The sequence below is a fragment of the Crocodylus siamensis genome, chromosome 3 (assembly GCF_052110815.1).
Source record: "Crocodylus siamensis isolate JL-2025a chromosome 3, ASM5211081v1, whole genome shotgun sequence".
NCBI lineage: Eukaryota > Metazoa > Chordata > Crocodylia > Crocodylidae > Crocodylus > Crocodylus siamensis.
The window spans coordinates 146,099,174-146,118,359 of record NC_143397.1 but is presented as its reverse complement, the minus strand read 5'-3'; the positions used below and the strand labels follow the sequence as shown (position 1 = coordinate 146,118,359).

Below are 19,186 nucleotides of genomic sequence, written 5' to 3'. Positions count from 1 at the left end.
TTTCCATCTTCTCTTTACGTCCCCTGTCTGGACTTCCCCTGGGGCCACTTTACCTCTGTCGTGATCAAACAGAAAACTAGACAAATGTGAGGAGATGCAGGGGGGCAACATATCATTTTAATAGGGGGTTGGAAATTTTTAGAGGCTGGGTACAGATTTTCTGGCATGTTAGAAGACTTCTGGGGTATTTATGGGAAACATGCATAATGCTCAAAAGGTGAGTAACCTGCCTGGTGTTTATTTAGAATTCTGACTAGAATAACTCACCAGGGACAAATTCGGTTACACATGCCACAAACCAAAGCCACAGAACCTCATTGGTGGTACATGTTTCCCATCACCCCCCCCACACAAACATCCAGACAGGCAGCATCAGCATTTCAAACATAAACAAACAGAAAACCCAGGCAAGTCTTCTCCTTGGCAGTGGGAATCTTGGATTCCCTTGCTCATTCTCCGGCCCCTTTCCTGTTACGAAGGCAGGTCACTGATAGCAGGTCTTAGGATCTTAAAGAATAAGATTTGAGGCCCAGTACAAAGTATTAACATCAATATATTAGATTAAAATTTGTAGCAAGCTAGCATCAATATTACTAAAACAACAACAACAAAAAGCCAGAAACCTCTCCAGAAAAACTGTTTAGCAGAAGACCAGTGTAAGGACTGCTGTCTGCTTACTTGTATTAACACAGAAACACACACATGACTTATTTTAGATGGCCTCAAACTATCAAGTTGTGTATTAGGAAGCTTAAATAATTATATGCTGTTGTTACTGTCACCTTCCTCCTTTTTCCTGCTGAGTCACTATTATGGCTTCTTCTCACTCTTCATATCTTGCCTTAAATTATATTGTAAACTCATCTGGGACACCGGTTCTGATTAAGACTCTTGGCAGTTACTAAAATGTGATTAATAATGTTTATTATTATTTCCTTATATTCCCATCTCCTATTTGTTCTAATCAAAATCAACACAGGGCCAGAATGGATATGATAAGCACACAGGAGGTCGCTTGATAAGATTGTTATCAAAATAGCAGCTCTAACATTCAGGAACACCGGAGAACTTAAAATTTACAGCTAAAAGTGTTTAATTTGAGTATTTAAGCAATTCTTGTAATTGGAATTTAAGCAGGCCACTATAGTAGACCTGAACATTAGGTCAAAACTGTGAAATTAGGAGTGAAAGGCCATGTTGTGACTTAAAAGGAAGGATTTCAGAAGAAAAAAAAGCCCCCTTCTGCCCTAGGCAACCACCATCTACTACGTTTCAAGACTGCTTATATTCACTTTCCCAGTCTCTTATAATTCTATTTAGAAAATTCTTCTCTAATGCACCTGTTTTTTGAGACCTAGAAGAGGTCAGCCACTTAAGTCTGCTTTTCACACACATCAATTGTCCTATGCTTTTCTTTCCTCTCTGTCTCTCTCCTTTCCCTTTTTAATCTTATGTCTCTTGCTACCTTATTGTTCTTTCATGGCCATCGACTTTCCTCCTCCTTCTGTGAACTGCCCCCAACAGATTCTTTCACTTTCCCTCTTTCCCTATAGAACAGCTTCAGTATTAGCAGGGCCTATCACAGGGGGCCATTTGGCCCAGGCCTTTCATTCACGGAGGGCCTCAAATTTAAACTTTTGACGTTATCTCCAGATGAGGTTATCCATACAGACACAGAGATACACTGACAGGATTGAAAGAAGAAGATGTTCACCGTACAACTTTAAACTTGTGTCCCATTATCGGGCCATACCGCCTGTAGTGCACTATGAATTAATATTTTTTTTAATATACTGGGAGCCTCAAAAAATGGAAGTGGCCCAGGCCTCTCTCAACCTCTGAGAGGGCCTGAGTACGAGCCCTTCATCAAAATCTTTTGTCAAAGTTTTTGGGGGGTTTTTGGATAGTCTGGAGCAATGGTGAGAGGAATCACCATTCCAGCCCTTCCATCATCTGCACTACTCACTGCACCATACATATCTACCTGTAGGTTTCTCTCTGTGATGTGACATTGATCATTCTAACACAGAACGGCTAAAAACATCTGTTTTCTTAAAATTCAGGAAGTCAACAATCATAGAAAAAAAGCAGCATGGCCACTGAACAGCCAGAAGAATATACTGGTATATACATCTGATATGAATATTTAGACAACAATGGATATTTGTCCTACTTCCAAATTCTACCTATTTATAGCAAAATAAAGTGCCAGATTGGCTTGGCCTGTCTAAATACACCTGGGAGCAGAAGGAGATTGTTCTTTCCTCATCCCCCTTTTGACTACCATACAAAAGCCATTCACAATCCCAGTATTTTAATTCCAGGTATGTTAAAGCAACTGGGATACACTGGTGATCTCCTCCCCTCCAACCACCTGTGCTGAGTCAGAGCAGGCTGAAAAAGAAGGGGGTGGAGCACCTGTTCATTGCATTTTCCCCTAAGAAACATGGAGAAAGAAAAGCAGCAGTCTGGCTCCTCACCTACCCACAGTGTGGTTTTTGAAAGCAACAATACAGTCCACTGTATGCTAATCAGACAAAGGTCCATCAGTTTGGTGCCTCACTCCTCATAAAATTATAGAATTGGAGAGAAGCAGGGCTGGGAGGGACCTCTAGAGATCATCTTGTCCAGCCCCCTGCCTGAGGCAGGATCATCCCTAACCAAACCATCCTATACAAATTCATTGCCTAACCTCTTAGCAAAACTACACATTCCAGCCTGATGCAACACACCTACTTGGTAAAGCAGGAGGACCATGGCAGCCAGTGTCCTGAGAGATCACTGTCATCAAAATTAGCACCCTTTGGAGCAAAACCTCCACTGAAGGCAGTGAAGGAATGTCCTCTGGAAGCCAGTCATTAGACCTGTGCAAAATAGCTAGCATTCACTTCAGATTTGGCCAATTTGGGGGACAGGGATTCGATCTGGTGATTCGAATCACTGTCCCAAATCGATTTGGCCAAATCTAATTTAGAGATTCAGCTCTTGCCGAATCGCTGAACCACCCAGGCCCATCCCCTGCCCCTCTCCCAGCCCCAGCAATGGCTGCCCAACCTGCCCCAGCTCCCAGCAATTTGAAAAAAAAAGCCCTGACTCACTGGATGCTGCCAGGTGGGGAGGTGATCCCTGCTACCCCATGCTGCAAGGGGGGAGCTCTGCCACAAGCCCCTCAACCCCCTCCCCCCGTGGCTGCCTTGCCAGCCCCAGCTCCAGCCCCTTAAGGAAAAAAAAAACACCCAAACCCCCAGGTTCACCAGCTCCTGCCTGGCAAGGGGCAATCCCTGCTGCCCTGTGCCATGTGGGAGGCACTTCCACAAGCCCCCCAAAGCCCTGAGGCTGCTGCAGGAGCTGGTGAGTCCAGGGGGATTGGTGTTTTTTTTCTTAAAGGGCTGGAGCTGGGGCGGGTGGGGTAGTCATGGGGTGGGCTAGGGGAGTGGGGGGCTTTTGCAGACCCCCCAGTGCAGCATGGCGCAGTGGGGGCAGCAGGTATCACCTCCCCACATGGCAGCAACTGGCAAGTGGGGCTTTTTTTTTTAAGCACCAGGAGCTGGGGTGGGCAGGGCAGCCATGGGGGGACTGGGGGAGGGGGTGGGAGTTGTGGGGGGCTGGGGCCTGGCAGGGGCTTCCAGACAGACAATCAAGAAAAAGCTATACTCTATAATGAATACTCTGCATTGGTGTTCCTGCATACAAATGGTGGTTGCCTGCCTGGTCAGATACTGGACAGATGCTAGTTTGACACTGCCAACCAATGGTCAGTGTCAAACTAGTGAGGGAGCACTTAGACCATTTGAATGTCTTCAGGTTGGCAGGACCAGATGGACTACAGCTGAGAGTGCTGAGGGAATTGGCTGGAGTCATTGCAGGACCATTGGTGAAGGTATCAGAAGACTCATGGCACGTGGGAGAGGTCCCAGAAGACTGGAAAAGGGCCAATGTGGTGCCAAACTTTAAGAAGGGAGGATCCCGGAAATTTTGGAAAAATTATCAAGTTCATTTGTGAGAGACTGGCAGAAGGCATGATGCTGAAAGGTAGCCAACATGGTTTAATTGCAGGCAGGTTTTGCCTGATCAGCCTTGTCTCCTGCTGTGACCAAGTAACAAGTCACTTAGATGTGGGGAGACGCGGTTGATATCATATACTTAGATTTTTAAAAGGCCTTTGATATGGTCTCCCATGACACTCTTATAAAAAAAAAAAAAAAGGGCGGGGGGCAGGATTGTGGGTTGGAAACTGCCTGAGGTTGAATCTAGAGAGTGTTAGTAGATGGGTCTATATCTTCTTTGCAGGAGGTGGCCAGTGTCCCACAGGGTTCAGTTCTTGGCCCCACACTGTTCAACAAAACAATCTTTATCAACAATTCAGATGAGGATGTGGAAAACATTTGTAGATGATACTAAGTTATGGTGGGAAGTTACACTAGGGAATAGGATGTGGATGTAAGTGGACCTGGACAAGCTGGAAAGGTAGGTGGAGCAGAACTGGATACAGTTCATAAGTGCAGAGTGCTTCATCTGGAGAGAAGTAACCAGCCACATGAATACAGGTTAGGAGGAGATGTCCTGGCCTGCAAGATGCCTGAAAGGGACCTTGGGGTTATGGCTGATCACAGGATGAACGTGAGCCACCAGTGCAACACTGCAGTCAACAGAGCTAATAGCATACTGGGATGCATTAGCCCATGCATCATGAGTAGGCTAAGGAAGTAATACTTCCTCTCTACTCAGCAGTGGTATGACCTTACCTGGAATACTGGTGTCCAGTTCTGGGCACCGTACTTCAAAAAAGTTGTGAAGAATCTTGAAAGGTTCCAGAAAAGGGCCACAAGAATGATTAAGGGCTCGGAGGACATACCTTAGGTGGAAAGACTAAGGGAGTTGGAACCGGTTAGCCTGGGGAATAGAAGACTGAGGGGGGACTTGGTGGCCATCTCTAAATATGTAAGGGGTGAATATTGGGAGCTGAGAGAAAAACTGTTCACTAGAGTGCCCCAGGGAAGGACCAGGAGCAATGGCCATAAACTGTTAGAGGATGGTTTCAGGTTGGATGCAAGGAAGACCTTTACAGTAAGGGTAACCAGAATCTGGAATAGACTTCCCAAGAAGGTGGTGCAGTCCCCAACCTTGGAAGCCTTCAGGAGGAGACTGGACACAGACACCTTGCTGGGATCATTTGATCTCGGCAGTATTCCTGCCCAGAGCAGGAGGGCTGGATTCAATTATCTTTCAAGATCTCTTCCAGCCCTTAATTTCTATGTTTCTAAGTAACAGGAAGAGTACAGAGGGCTGCACTGCCAGGGGGGTGGGGAAGTTAGTTCTTTAGTTCTCCCTAAATTTTTTTTATTTAGTTTTTAATTGTGTCTATTAAAAAAACACCATTTCAATTTAGGGACTTCTTTCACTGTGATGTCCTCCATCAGCCCATGCCTCCCCCACCCCACCCCTGCCACAGGCAGGCTCCACCAGGGGCCCAATCCTCTTTTTTCGTCTCCTGGAGTCCACCTGCCTCTCCTGTGGCCAGGGGATAAGCTGCCAGTGGGCTTTAAGTGGTGAGGCAGTGGTGCCCCCTGGGTGGCACCTGCCTACTAGCACCCTGCCCAGGTGGTTCTGGGGGGTGCCACCACCATGGAGGGAAGCACCAGGCTCCCCCACAGCTCAGGGGCTGCATGACCTGGCAGCAGCTCACGCAGGCAGGCTCCATTGAGAAAACAAAAAAAAGAAAACAGCAGAAAGGGATCTGATCTTTTTCTTTTCCCCCTCTCAGAGCCTACATGCATCTCCTGCAGCTGGGGGTTATGCTGCCAGCAGGCTGAGTAGCCCCTGAGCTGCTGGGGGCCCTGGTCCTTCTTTCTGCAGTGGCGATGTACCCTGGGACTGCCTGTGCGGGGTGCCACTGGGAGGGTGCCATCAGAGCCCCCTGCCACTCAGGGGCTACTCAGCTCACTCCCCAGCGCGGGACATGCAGGCAGGCTCCACTGGGGGGGTGGGGAAGGGAGTGGGCTCCCTTGCTACTTTTTTTTTTCCCCCTTAGCGGAGCCTGCCTGTGTGAGCTGCCATCAGGTCATACAGCCTCTATGCTGTAGGGGGCCCAGTGCTTTCCTCCACACTGGCGGTATCCCCCGGGACTCCTCGGGTGGGGTGCTAGCTGCAGGGGTACTGTCCCAGCTTGGAGGCAGCACCCACCATATCCAGTGGGGCACGGGGCTCAGGGAAACTTGGGCTTGATGGGCTTCCAGTGCCCCATGCACCATCTGCGATGCTGTCCTGCTGCCTGGGAACAGGCTGGCTTGTCCCTGGGGTAGTGCAGGAAGGTCACAGGATGACTGGGTGTGCTGCAGCCAGAGATGGCAGCAGGGATGGCACATGAGTATGCCTGGGCTTTCAGCGCCCTGTGCTCCCCTCCCCATTGCCATATCTGGATGTAGTGCTGTAATTTATTACATAGCAAACTAAAATACATCAGATGCGTTTTACTTTGCTATGTAAAAAATCAAGATATGCCACCACAGGTGTACACTGTTACAAAATTTAATCGCAATATGCTGCTGCATGTGTACACTGTTGCACAATCAAATTGCTAAAAAGGGCAATTAAATGGCTAAAAGGAGCAATTTTGACACTTGTACAAGGGCCCTGGGAAAACATTGCATTGCTGTGTAAATGCCATTTATTGAATCCTCCTGGCAATCCACCCCCCTCACATCTCTCGAACCTCTTTTGTTCACAGACTATTAACTGTACAACATTAATACTAGTCCCAGTTCATAAAATACAACCAGCTTCCATTTGGATGGTAGTTTATTTTAATTCAGAAAGGATACTTCTTATGTTATCAGAGCATTTTATAGTAGTCATACTAGTGAAGGAACTCCATTTTTCTGCAATTCTAGAAACTACCCAATATTTTATTACATAAATAAAAAACACCACAGAATGCCTATAACAATGACTGTGTCTCAGGCTCTCAGACTTACAATACTCATCTTCCCATAAAACTCTTTCTTTTTCTTTTTTCCTTTTCCAACCTCTGTCTATTTAAAATGCTGCATTTATTTTAGGCCATAATCCTGCTTCCTGTTCCAAATAGAGCCTTGCTGGATTCAGCACCCATAACTCATCCTCTTTCTTTTTTGCTGGGTGCATGGTTTTCCCAAATCATTTCAAGAAGGCTAGTCTACAGCTTCCCGAATGCTGATACTGATCACTATTTAATAACTGTTTCTTAAATCCTTGCCTCTTGTACATTTCCTGGACTATCACGGCTACCTTCCAACCCTTTTGCAAATCTTTAATTGCATGCATCCAGAGGAGTGTAGCTAATGGCCAGTCAGTCCTACTGCAGATTATTTCCCCCCCCCCACTCCCCCCCAGTGTTTAAGGTCTAGGCTACTAGGTGTGTTCTCCAGTCAGTACCAGGAAGGAATCTGCTCTGGTCCTAGTGATAATAGTCTGGGCTATTTTAAAATAAATGCCTGTCAATGACTTCCTGAAGGGTGCAGGGTGTTAAAACGGTTAAAACAAATGAACCAACTTCCAGCCTGCCTCAGCTGGATTACCTGTGGCTAAAATCCATCTATCCTACAAAACAGTTACTAGGTCAGATCCTCTATGACAAATCAGAAATCTAGAAGAGTCACTAATTGTCAAAAGCTGTTTTCTGACTGGCCAGTTAAAAAATGTAATTTTGTCATACTGGTACATCAACCCCAGCAAGCCAGTGATGGGACCCAACTGAAAACAACAACAAATGCACTTAAGCCTGTTACATTAGGAGGATTGCTGGACAGATGCGGAGTAGGGATAGGGGAGACTGCAAACCTATGTAAGGGAGAAAGAACTGGTGCTAGAAGGGAAAAAATAAAGCTTTTTTAGCTTTACAACTTGATTTTTAGGAGCAGTCTGGAAATCCCCAGGCATTTGTAATGAACTTCCTGTTCTTAAACCCAAAAAGCCAGATTTTGAGTGGTCCAGACAGACAGGCAGACAGAAAAAGAGAAAAACCATGCAAGATTTTCCATCACTTTGCATTCTTGCTGGCAGGGTAGCCGCGACCTTGGTTCCTGCGTTCTCTGAGAGGGACTAACCAACACCAGCAAGGACACAGAAAGGTGAAGACACCCCAAAACAGCTCAAGGAACATAAACTCTGGGAATATACAGTGAGTTTCTGAATAGGGATGCAAGACATTGGAGAGAGTCCATTTCCTCTCCCATTGTGTGCCAGTCACAGTTTCAGTCAGACTTGCCTCAGGGCATTCCAATGGTATGGTGCCCCTTAACTTCCCACTCAATGCAGGTTATATCTTGACTGTTACAGGACAGCCTTATGTTAGTGTAAAACTCATTACAGTGTTTTAGAGGGCAGGTGGAAAAAACTGCTGGGCTATGAGCAGCCACTGATGTAGGAAGTCAAAATTCCTGAGGGTAGAAGGAAGAGGCAGCCTGAACAAAATCCAGAATGAAACATAGATATCCTGAAACAAACCAGAAAAAATATAGGACAAACCTCTACTAATGCCCAGTGGCTTAATTCTGGTTCCTGATGAGTTACAATTAACAAGCACTGCATCAAATTACGAACATTTGATTTAGTTTGCAAACTATTATATAGAAACTGATATCTTGTCAGTGCAAAATATAAAAGGCTTGCCAATTTGTGTAATTATACATTATAGATTTTCTACTGCTTTTCATATTGTATTGAAACAGTGCTCTATATGCTATTAATCACTTCATTATTTAAATATGTAAGCTAGTAATCATCACATTCTGCATTTTGCAGCCATCAAATTAGTTTCTTCCCTATACCAGGGACTAATATAAATCCTGCACTACATATGGGGACTTTTTCTTTAATCTCATCTGTGTTTTCTGAGGAACAACAATGCATTCAATATATGTTTGAATATGAATAGTAAAATTAATAGTCATTTTTATTTTGCATTAGCAGGCAATACAAATAATGACACTTAAGAGACAATCTAGAACTCTTATAGAACAATTTTTCCCACACTGTTACCACACTTATGAAGGAAAAGAAGTTTATTAAAAAAATATCCTAAGGGAAATTTGCCTGTAGAACATGTTGTCAAAAGAAAACTGATACTAGACATACAGCATGTAAGACACAGGAGTTACAATTTCCCAAACAAATTTAACCTCACCCTAGTACTCTTCAACATCATAAACTCACAATATGACTGCACCCTAAACTTTGTGCTCAAGAGGTACACGTGTACTACCACACTTCCTGGAAGGCTAAAGTTGAACAAAGAACAGTATTTTGGTAACATATAATAAAGACATGTATTTGTCAAATATATGCAAATACTTTATACGGCCATCAGGAAGTACAATAATAAGGAAATATGTGTCTTCAAACATGTTTGTGCAGTTTCTAGCACAACAGGAGCCTGATTCCAGTTTGAACCCATGGGCACCATCAGCTCCTCCAATAAGAAACAACTGTACTCCAGAAATCTCAGAGGACCTCCCTGATTTATGCATCACTTAGAAAAATAAGGCAGCTGCCCCAAGGATCACCAATTAGCAACTGGCCGCATGGCTGTCATGATCCAAGAGGAAGAGAGAAATCTTTGGCACTGTTTGTTCACATATGTTCAGTCCCTTTGTTGGGTCCTTTTTCAGATGTAACAGCTGGACCAAAGTTAACTCAGTTGTATAGACAATCATTTAATTAAAACTTGATTGAGGAGATCAAAAGTCAATTTTGCCTTTGGAGAGACTGGGAGTCCTCCCTAGCAATGCTGTGAACTAACATGCAGGGGTCTGCTGTGCTGTACACTTTACCATTCCTTTGCCTAGAAACAAATATCTCCAAGCTCGTAGCTGCTTTTGACAACAACATATGCTTTTGCTGACTGACAGCTAAGCAACGCACGCCTGCATGTCTGAGGCTCACTTCCTATCGAAGCAATTTTTTGGCATTTGGATTACTCTAAGATATAATTGGGCCACATTATACTATCAGTATTGAACAGCCACTAGACATTGCTAAAACCTTATTTTGTTCTTGAGTACCTATACCTTGGCTTCTAAACATCAGTGAGCTTGGAGAACAAATGACATATAAGATCTGAATTTAAGGAGTAGGCACTTATCATTCCAGTGGGTGTCATCAGACTAAAGCGGTCTCATGGCATTAGTGAGCTGAGCTGTAAGCTAGAGATAGAGTGAGCAAGAGATCCTAGTTTACTACTTGCACAGAGAATATGGTTTCCAATGCTTCCTCTTTCCTTGCACATCAAAGCAGGAAAGGGAAGGATCATCAACCTGTATCTGTTTATGTTACAATCATTCCCTTCCTCAAAACAGAGTAGCTTGTATGGATTAAGTTGATCATAGCAAATATTTAAGGGCAAAAAAACTCAAATAAAAATATAAGTCAGATTGTTGCCATTTAACCTAGGAAACATGTCTGAACATACCTAGAGAGACCACACCTAAATCTCTTTTTTTTTTTCCCACCCCTCAAATGGGAGACAGTAGAACTATATAGAAAATTCCCAAAGATCATTACATTAAAACTCATTATTGCAAATGCAATTGATCTGGAAAAGAAAACCAAAAATCAAAACTGCAATGTATTCAGGTAATTTGTAGCCTCAATTTACATGTGTATTTTCTGTTCATTCTTTTAATCTAATTTAGCTTTTCTTGAAATGTTGAAATCACAAAGGTGGAAGCTCAATTGCAAGGTACAGAATCCTAAGATTTTCTTGATGAATTGGAAAGGAAGAACGTGTTGGAAGCATTCAATAAAGTGCAAGTCCATCACAACGGATAAGTTTTGTATGGCTAAAAAACTGGGTAAGTGCTCATGTAGATAACCCACGCTGAGCCCCGTGCTGCCATAGCTCCACACTGCTTTAAGCTAAAGAGAGCTCAGGCATCTTTGCATCACCTTACCTGCAAAGCATGAGATGTGCCCAGTCTCTCAAATGCAACAAGAACAGTGCTGGCAGAGCAGATTGAGAGGTCATGGAGATGTAAATCATAATACCTAATAAAAATGCATACCAGCACTCAACTTATGTTTTCCATTTTCTAGACCAGCTTTTCTACAAGGGTGGCCCCCAGATCGCTGTTTGGTAATGGGCAGAATGAAAGCATTTGAGAGATAAATAAGGAGTGAGGAAGGTGATGAAAGCAGTGGGAGACAGGCTTCTCACAACAGCTCACAGATAAGGAGGAGGAGCAGCGAGCACAGTTTTTCCCAGTTCCGCATGTAATTACATGATTACCCTACTCTACAAAACAGGCCTGGTCCCTCTCTGAAGATGATTGTTGCGATTCTGACTGAGAGCCAACCACATGGCTTGGAGCAGGACAAATTTATTCTGATAGTTAACTTGACTTCTGGGCTCAGCTAAAATCTCTTATTTAAATACAAGTACTTTGAAGTGGCAGGTGGTGAAAATACATTCTTAAATTCAGAATGATCAACCCATTTTGATCTCAGCATGGTCCCAGCAGATCGAAATTGCAAAAACATCAACTTTTATGGTTTGGTGGGAGGCCCCACAGGTTAAAATTGGATTTACAAAATAAGCTAAATATACAGTGTGTGCTCCCTAAGGAAACTAAGCTCCACATCTTTAAGCAGGTTTGTATTTTTCCCTAACCATGGGCTCAGCTGAATGTGAAGCAGCAGCCTTAATAAATTTGTAAGAGTTTTATGAACACACACAGGCATCTTGAAGTTTGGAGACAGAACTTGCAGAGAAGAACAGTGTATTAAACTTCTCCACTCAAGTTATTTCCCCTCCTTTTGCCACCCCTAAGAAGGATGCAGGAGGTTAGAACAACAAAGCTACATCAAACATTAGAGATGAAAAGGCTTCCCCCTTCTCCCTCCCCCTTTGCCCAACATGAGGTACAGCAAGCTAGAAAAATAAAAGAATAACCAAACTGTCAGGCAAGCAACCTCAGCCTTCAGGACTGCTGTTGGCTAGAAAAATAGCATTGCACTGAGTATGCAAACTGGTCCTCCTGAAAGGGCATCCTGAGGTAGAGAAAACTGCACCATTAACCACAAACTAACCTCTTAAGGACCTGCTAAAGCAGGTGAGATGAAATGAAAGCTGTGTTTCAGCCACACACTCGTCCTGGGAGGCAACTAGGGGGATGGGAAAGGGAAGTCAGAAAACCCTACTCCAAGGCTATTATTGCCTTTTAAATAAGTATACTTGTCCTCTGAATTGGCCATCCCTTTTAGGCCCTGTCTAGGCTAGCACAGTTCAGAGCTTTAACACAATTTAGGGCACACAGTTGTGTGCCATCCACACCAGCATGTTGTAATTGTACTGTTGCTGGCTAAGTGTCATTACAGTGTTATTGTCATTTACAACCCTTTACTTGACCCATGGGAGTGATCATCCTCGACCATAAGGAATCGCCACTGCCAACAACTGGCCAACACTACTACAGATGCAGTGCACAAGGGGGTAAATTGTGAGCAAAATGTGCATAATCATGAGAGGAGCCCATTATAACAACAACATTTCCTTTTCTTTTAAAAAAGCTGCCTGTATTTTTTATTTGTCATATACAGAGATGAGTCAAAGATTTACTGCTACCAGTCAGAGAAGCCATTAGTATTTCTCATCACAGAACTTCAGGAGTGCCTAGGCCTTGTCTGTTCCTCCGCACAGAGATGAATGTTGCCCCAAATGTGGTGTGATTAGAGATGGGCCCAGGCTGCAAAGTTTATATTTGACTTGAAACTCCCTGAAACTCACAGCAGTTCAGTCCCACAGCTAGCTGGCAGTGGTATGTCTACACTGTACTGCATCTTACCAGGAGAAACTTTTAGTGTATAGAGTCTCCCAAATGTGGTAACTTGGACAGAAATCCATCACAGTGAGAAATGAGGTGGAAACAAAATCCCAAAGCAGAGCTGAACTTACTTGAAGCTTGGAACTGGAAATGTGCTTCAGGCCAGCAAAAGAAAGATTGAGAATCAGGTCAAACCTGTTTATAGTTCCAGATATTTTTTAATCTAGGGCATGAGGTCAGGTCTGCCTCTAATCAAAAGTAAGATATATTTGGGCTGTATCATCTAATGCAGCCCCACATATATTTTCTTGGTCCACCACACAAAACCATCACAGTCTGTCCTGGCACAGTGGCAGCCTCTCTTCAGAGAGATCCAAGCCTGGAAGCGCAGAACTGTTGTACATTGGTATGGAAATGCCCTAACAAAACTTTGGCTGGGAAACATACACAACCCCTACCTCTTTTGTGTCTTGTTTAAGTTAGTACTGTTAATCTCTCAGGGTGCCTATGCATGAGTGTGGAGGCTGCTCCAATGCACTAGAATTGCAGCGTCAGAGCAGACTGGATTAATCAAGTCTCCTGGAACATGGCAATTACTGTGCTTAGTAGCCTCCTGCATCTCATGTATCAGCATCCCCGTGCTTCAAAATGGTGGCGGGTGTTGGGGAACAGCGGCCCCACGGTCACGGTGGGCTGAGGGTTTCAATACGGAACAGGCAGGATTAGCGGCGAGGAGTCTGAGCAGTACGGGACACGTGTGGTTTCAAAAGATGGATTTTATTTTACTTACGCTTCTGAAGCGTAGGCAGAGAAGCTTGCTTCGGTTACAGTTAGATAACGAATGACAAAGGGGTCTGCTGGCCCACGGGGTTCTCGAGCTGAGCCCTTGCTTTCTAGCCGAAGCTAGGTGCGGCTGCCCAACTTGATAGTCCCAGGGCTGGTCAACAGCTCATGAATGGGAGAACGAACAATGAAGCTGTAACGAGAGTTCAACATGGACGAAACGGGTGGTCGATGAAATGCCAAGGTCGATGTGGAGCGATGCCGGGGTTGGTGCCGGAGCGAGGTAACGATGTCACAATCAGTGGTCGATGTAGGGTCGGGTCAATTGGGCTCGTGGTCGGTGGTCGATGAGAGAAATCAGTTCGGTAGCAGCCAGAACATCAATACAGAATAATCAGATCGAAGACGAAGAGGAATCGATCGCTAAAACCGCAGTCGTGAGGAGACCAGTGGGCCTAAAGCCCTCCTGAGGAGCAGTCCCTGTCAGAACAGCCTCTGCTTTCAGGACAGATCTTTCCCTGCGAGACAGTCTCTGCCAAGGCAGTATCTGTTCGCAGGTTGAGCGTGGTCTCCCTCCTGAGGAGCAGTCCCTGCAGCCGCAGCCTCTGCTCTCAGGACAAATCTTTTTCTGTCAGCACTGCTGTCAGAACCCAAAAACTCACTCACTCTCTCTTTTGCTAAAAAAACCCCTTGGGAGGGGCCCCCAAGTCTTTTATGACAACCGGGTAGCCAATCAGGTTGTCTCCTCTAAAGAAATTTCTAGTCCAATTACGTCATGCAGTCCGTAGACTGAGCATGTGTCTGGTTAGATTACTTCATCTGCTGAGCAGAACTGAGCACGTGTGTTGTTACAAAACTAGGTCAGTTGTGACAGACAAGCCAAGGGTCACACAGGGGGCACACGCTCTGCAAGCTGTGGAATTTTCCATAGGCCTTGTCTGCTTGTCTGCGCATGATCAAACTTAACTCTTGTGTTACCAGCATACACTTAAAATTTGGTCCGGACAGCAGGGACCATGGGCAACTGATGCCACCTTAGTTGGGGGGGTCACATGCCCCCCCAGGTGACCAGTCAGTGACTGGGTGGGAGGGTTCTCCCACAGCCAATCTCATCGATGAGGTGGACAGGTCCCCCCGCGGCTGATTGTGAGGCGGTCGATCACTGCAGCCGCTTCCAGAAGTGGCTGTGGCTGCTTCTAGGAGTGCTGCTCCCCAGCTGGCACTCATGGGGGGGGCACTGGTGCTCCCGCCTGCACCCCCTGCCTGTCACCTAAGCAGCAAGTGTGGCCAGTCAGGGGGTGCACTGGTGCTCTTAGGGGGGTGCACGTACACCCCCGTGCATCCTCTATGTGTCACCACTGGCAGGGACACTTGAACTAAAACTTATCAAATGCTCATCAAGAGCCTCCATTTTGAAGCGCAGGGATGCTGATACATGAGACGTGACAGCACTTTAAGTAGAGTGGGTCCCAGAGCCGCTCTAATTAAATCGCGCCCCCCATTCTCTCCACGGAGCACATGTAAAAGTGCCCTCAGTTCTGCAAAGCATATCATCCACCCACAATAGAAAATGCTGTCCCTTCTTAAAATACATGAGGGGGTATGTGAGCAAGCCCAGTAATACACATTTCAGGAATAACGTAGAGGATTTAAATGGAAGCCAAGAATTTTATTCAACATAGTCTCAGTTAGGAGAGCACAGCTGACAGTTCAGTAGGTTTGGGCCTAGTATTTTGGTATGAGACATTAACAACACATTCATAACAAATGAAAACATTAACACCTTTTCACTAGCTTGCTTTGGATTTAATCTTGTCGCGATATATTTTAAGCCATGCCAAGTCAATCTGGGATGTTAACAGTATGCAAATGTTCTCTCCATACAAGCAGTCAGGGATGGGTTTTTGAGCCGGAATACTGCTAAGCTGATTACTTCTTTTAATTTCTTCTTAATAATACCGCATTTTTAATTGTTTGAATTGTCATGATTGACGTAGTGGGTAAGAGAACTGGAGAGAGGCAAATGAAGACTAATACACATCTTCTGATATAAAATCAGAACTCTCCTTCTGCCATGGCAACAGCAAATTTTAATTAAATCACAGATTCTGCAATGTTGCCCTCTTGATATTGACAAAATTAGTTCATGGGGAGGGGAGATGAGAAAAAGAGAGAGAGAGAGAGATCCCATATGCAAATAGATTTGTTATGACCGAAGATTAACAGCACATATCGAATCACAGTGTGAGGCTTCTCTTTTCATTTCATGGGATGCACTGACTATAAAATGCTTCCCACATCAGTGCCTCATCAGCTCCCTCATGCTGGAAAATACTGACATCAACAGGAAAACAGAATGTGTTGGTTCTATCTTCAGCCTGAAAACCCCCTACATACATACATCAGCCAGATCCAGGTTTGGACATGTGAGGTTTCAAAAAATGCTCCTGCTAAGAAATATGCCATCACAGCAGTTTACATTTTGCCATTTTCCCCCAAAAGCTCCCATGCTGCTCTTTGATCTCACCTCCTCCCTTCAAAGTCCACCCAAACTCAGGTCAACAAAGAGGAAGCTCAGAAGCCTGTAGCAACTCCATTCAAATTATTTTAGGGATAAGGTTCCTGAGGAGGAAAGAAAGTGTAATGAAATATTTGCAGTTAAATTATTTGAATGTGCAAAAGAGAGAGCTGTGTTTTCTCCAATCACAGGAAAGCTAAGCTATTAACAGGTCTGTGCAAAAATATATCTCAAGGCATTTGGTACATACTTCATGAAAGTTTATCTGAAAGAGGGGGGGAAAAACCCAAAACCTTGCTTACTGCTTCTACCACTCCTAACCATCTGAAGCCCTCCTCTCCTCACACTTAAAAATCAGTTCAACAGAAAGCCCATGTCATTTCTGAAAGCCAGGCTATAAAGGTATTTGCTGATTTTTCTCCTACCAAAACATCAGGGCCCTGGCTGTAAACAGTTATCCCTTACCTTGATTCATTAGCAAGAGGGAATGACACTTGATGTAGTTAAAAGAAAGCAAAAAGGATTCAATTACACTTCTTAACTGGTGGGCTCCATACAGCAGTGGCAGCTTAATTTGACTATTTAAGCAACAGAGCCCTGACTGTCCAGGGTGACTCAGGGTTCTGGATTTGAGGTGTCAAACTGAGGACCAGCTGTGACTTAGTTTAACTGAAGGGCAGTTTTCTAATGCAGGCAATACTACACTACCATATAAGCTTCTGTGTGCACTAAACCCCTCTGCCGAGGGCTGAACTCCATCAGGCTTCCCAGTGATGAAATGGAAATAATTAATCCACATAGTTTCCCTTACCTCCAGCCTCCTGGTGTCTCTCCCATCTTTGAAATCATGGCTTCATCACAGCAGTTTGAACAGCTGCAGACAGTTTATACAAAAAACAAAGAACACCAAAAGCAATCTAATTCAGTACTTTTCTCATTGTGCCTTTTTAAATGTCCTTTTACAAGTTTAGAAACATTTAAACAGCACAGACCTCAAGGAGCTACATAAAACAATGTGGAGTAGAGGGGAACTTGTATTTTTTAAAACAGGAAAATCAATACCATTTCCAACTTCAAAGTATTAAACATGTAAGACCCTGTATTTTACTGAAATTTGTTTCTGAACGCATTCACAGAACCAGACTATATTCCTGCTAATGTTGAGAGCATAACATAAGGAAACCGCTTTCATGCCCTCAAGGGAAGATTATTTATACTTTCTGTAAAAGACATAAAGCAGCAAAGGGTTTTTAAGAGAGAAGAAACATAGGATGGAAAGTGTGATTGTTGATTTTCTGTCCACAGTTTTCAGATCTCAGTAATGGGCTGAGATAAACTCTCAGTGATAACATCATCATGTGGTTACTCTCAAAAGACTGTCACCGTACAGTTTTAACAAAACAAAAATTGAAAAGAAAACTAATTATTTTCCTCATCTGATCTCTCAGGGTATTACAGAATCACACTCAGGACCAAATTTTTAGTTAATGAGGTACCTAAGTTTTGCTAGCAACAAATGTATTCTCCAAACTCACATTTTCACATACAAAAAGGGCAACAGTGGGTGCATCTACATGTGCAGTTAGCATGTAGCAATAAACTCCGACACAGTTCACACCAGATTTTATTGCTTTCAGGCACAGCGTTTACACATGCACCCAGGACCACATGTTGAGCCGGGGTGGAGCAGCCCTAGCTGGCAGGGGGCGTGGTGGCAGGAGGCTGGGGGTGTCAGCCTGCTAGCCCAGGCCTGCTCTGCCCCAGCTCAATGTACTGGGCAGGGGCTGGCTGGGGCACAAGGGTGCTCCAGTGTGGGACTAGCCAGCAGGCAGCCCCAGCACTGTAGCACCCTAGTGCCCCAGCCAGCCCCAGTCACTGTTCTACGCATACATTTCAGCACACCTAACTACTCTGCTGTAAGATAGTACTTGTCCTGGACAGTACTGTCCTACAGCAGAGTTAATTAATTTACTGCATCCTAATATAGGTGGATGTCTAGACCAGATGTGGGCAAAATACGGCCCGCAGGCCAGATCCAGCCCACCAGGCCATTCTATCTGGTCCACGGGACCCCTAAGACATTTATAAAATTAATTATTATTTGTCTGTAGCTGCCTAAGCTGACGAGGTGACAGCAGCAGCAAGACCCAGGGGCAGCAGCAGCAAGGCCCAACTGGCTCCGCCCTACCCTCAGTCCCAAACAGAAGCCTCTGCCTAGCAGGGGCTTCTGGTCTGGTGACCCTGGGGCTGTTCCCCACTTCCCTCCACCCAAGAATGCAGCCAGAAAAGAACAGGGGGGAGGGGAGGACCGTCAGTAATCGCCCCAGTCCACAGAGCTGGGCTGGCTCTTGCTGTGTTCTGCAGTCCGGGCAGCAGGAGCACAGAGCCTGGGCTGCCAGGGGCTTTATGGAGCCAGGTCGGCTCTGCTCCTCTCCCTGCCAATGCATCAGGAGCTGGCCCGGCTTCCATGATTCCCAGCTTGCTCTGTGCAGTGCCAGCCAGGCTGGGCTGGCTCTTGTGGGGCTCAGCAGCAGCCAGCCTGGAACTGGGTGGCGCTGGAGTGGTGGGTGGGGAGGAAACAGTGGTGGGCAGGTATCCTGGGGCTTGTAGGAGCATGGAACCCAGGCTGGCAGGGGGTTCATGGACACCCCACATATCCACACAAGCACACACACATATATGCTCCTCCACCACACATACATGCCCACCCCCCAAACCCCAAACACACCAGGCCTGTGAGAAGCGGCAAGAATTCACTTCAGATTCTGATTTGGCTGTGGGGGGAGGCGGGGCAGGAGGGACAGTGATTTGATTTGGAGAGTTGAATCACTGTCCCAATTCGATCTGGCTGAATTGGATCTGAAGATTTGGCGCCGCTTTGGCCATAGACTCACCACACTGGACACAGCTGCCTCCAGCTGGTAAGCCTGTTGTGGTGGGCAGAGTGGGGAGGAAAGGGATGTCGGGGAGGGAGAGATTGGGACTGGGGCTGGGACAAGCTGCCCAGCTAGGGCAGGGGGGTGCAGGACTGAGGGAATGGGGTAGGGGGCGCAGTATATGGGTACGGCTGAGCTGGAAGAGGCTATGC

General features: G+C 45.3%; 1 long non-coding RNA gene across 1 annotated transcript in view; it reads right to left on the bottom strand.

The window, feature by feature from the left end:
• The window catches only part of LOC149868951 (uncharacterized), a 76,735-nt gene that overhangs the window by 32,882 nt on the left and 24,667 nt on the right, over nucleotides 1-19,186 (bottom strand). The window contains exons 5-6 of the long non-coding RNA XR_016441364.1: nucleotides 16,910-16,972; nucleotides 16,108-16,202 (exon numbers count right to left, since the gene is read on the bottom strand). This is a non-coding gene — a long non-coding RNA (uncharacterized LOC149868951). The remainder of the gene's footprint in view (nucleotides 1-16,107; nucleotides 16,203-16,909; nucleotides 16,973-19,186) is intronic.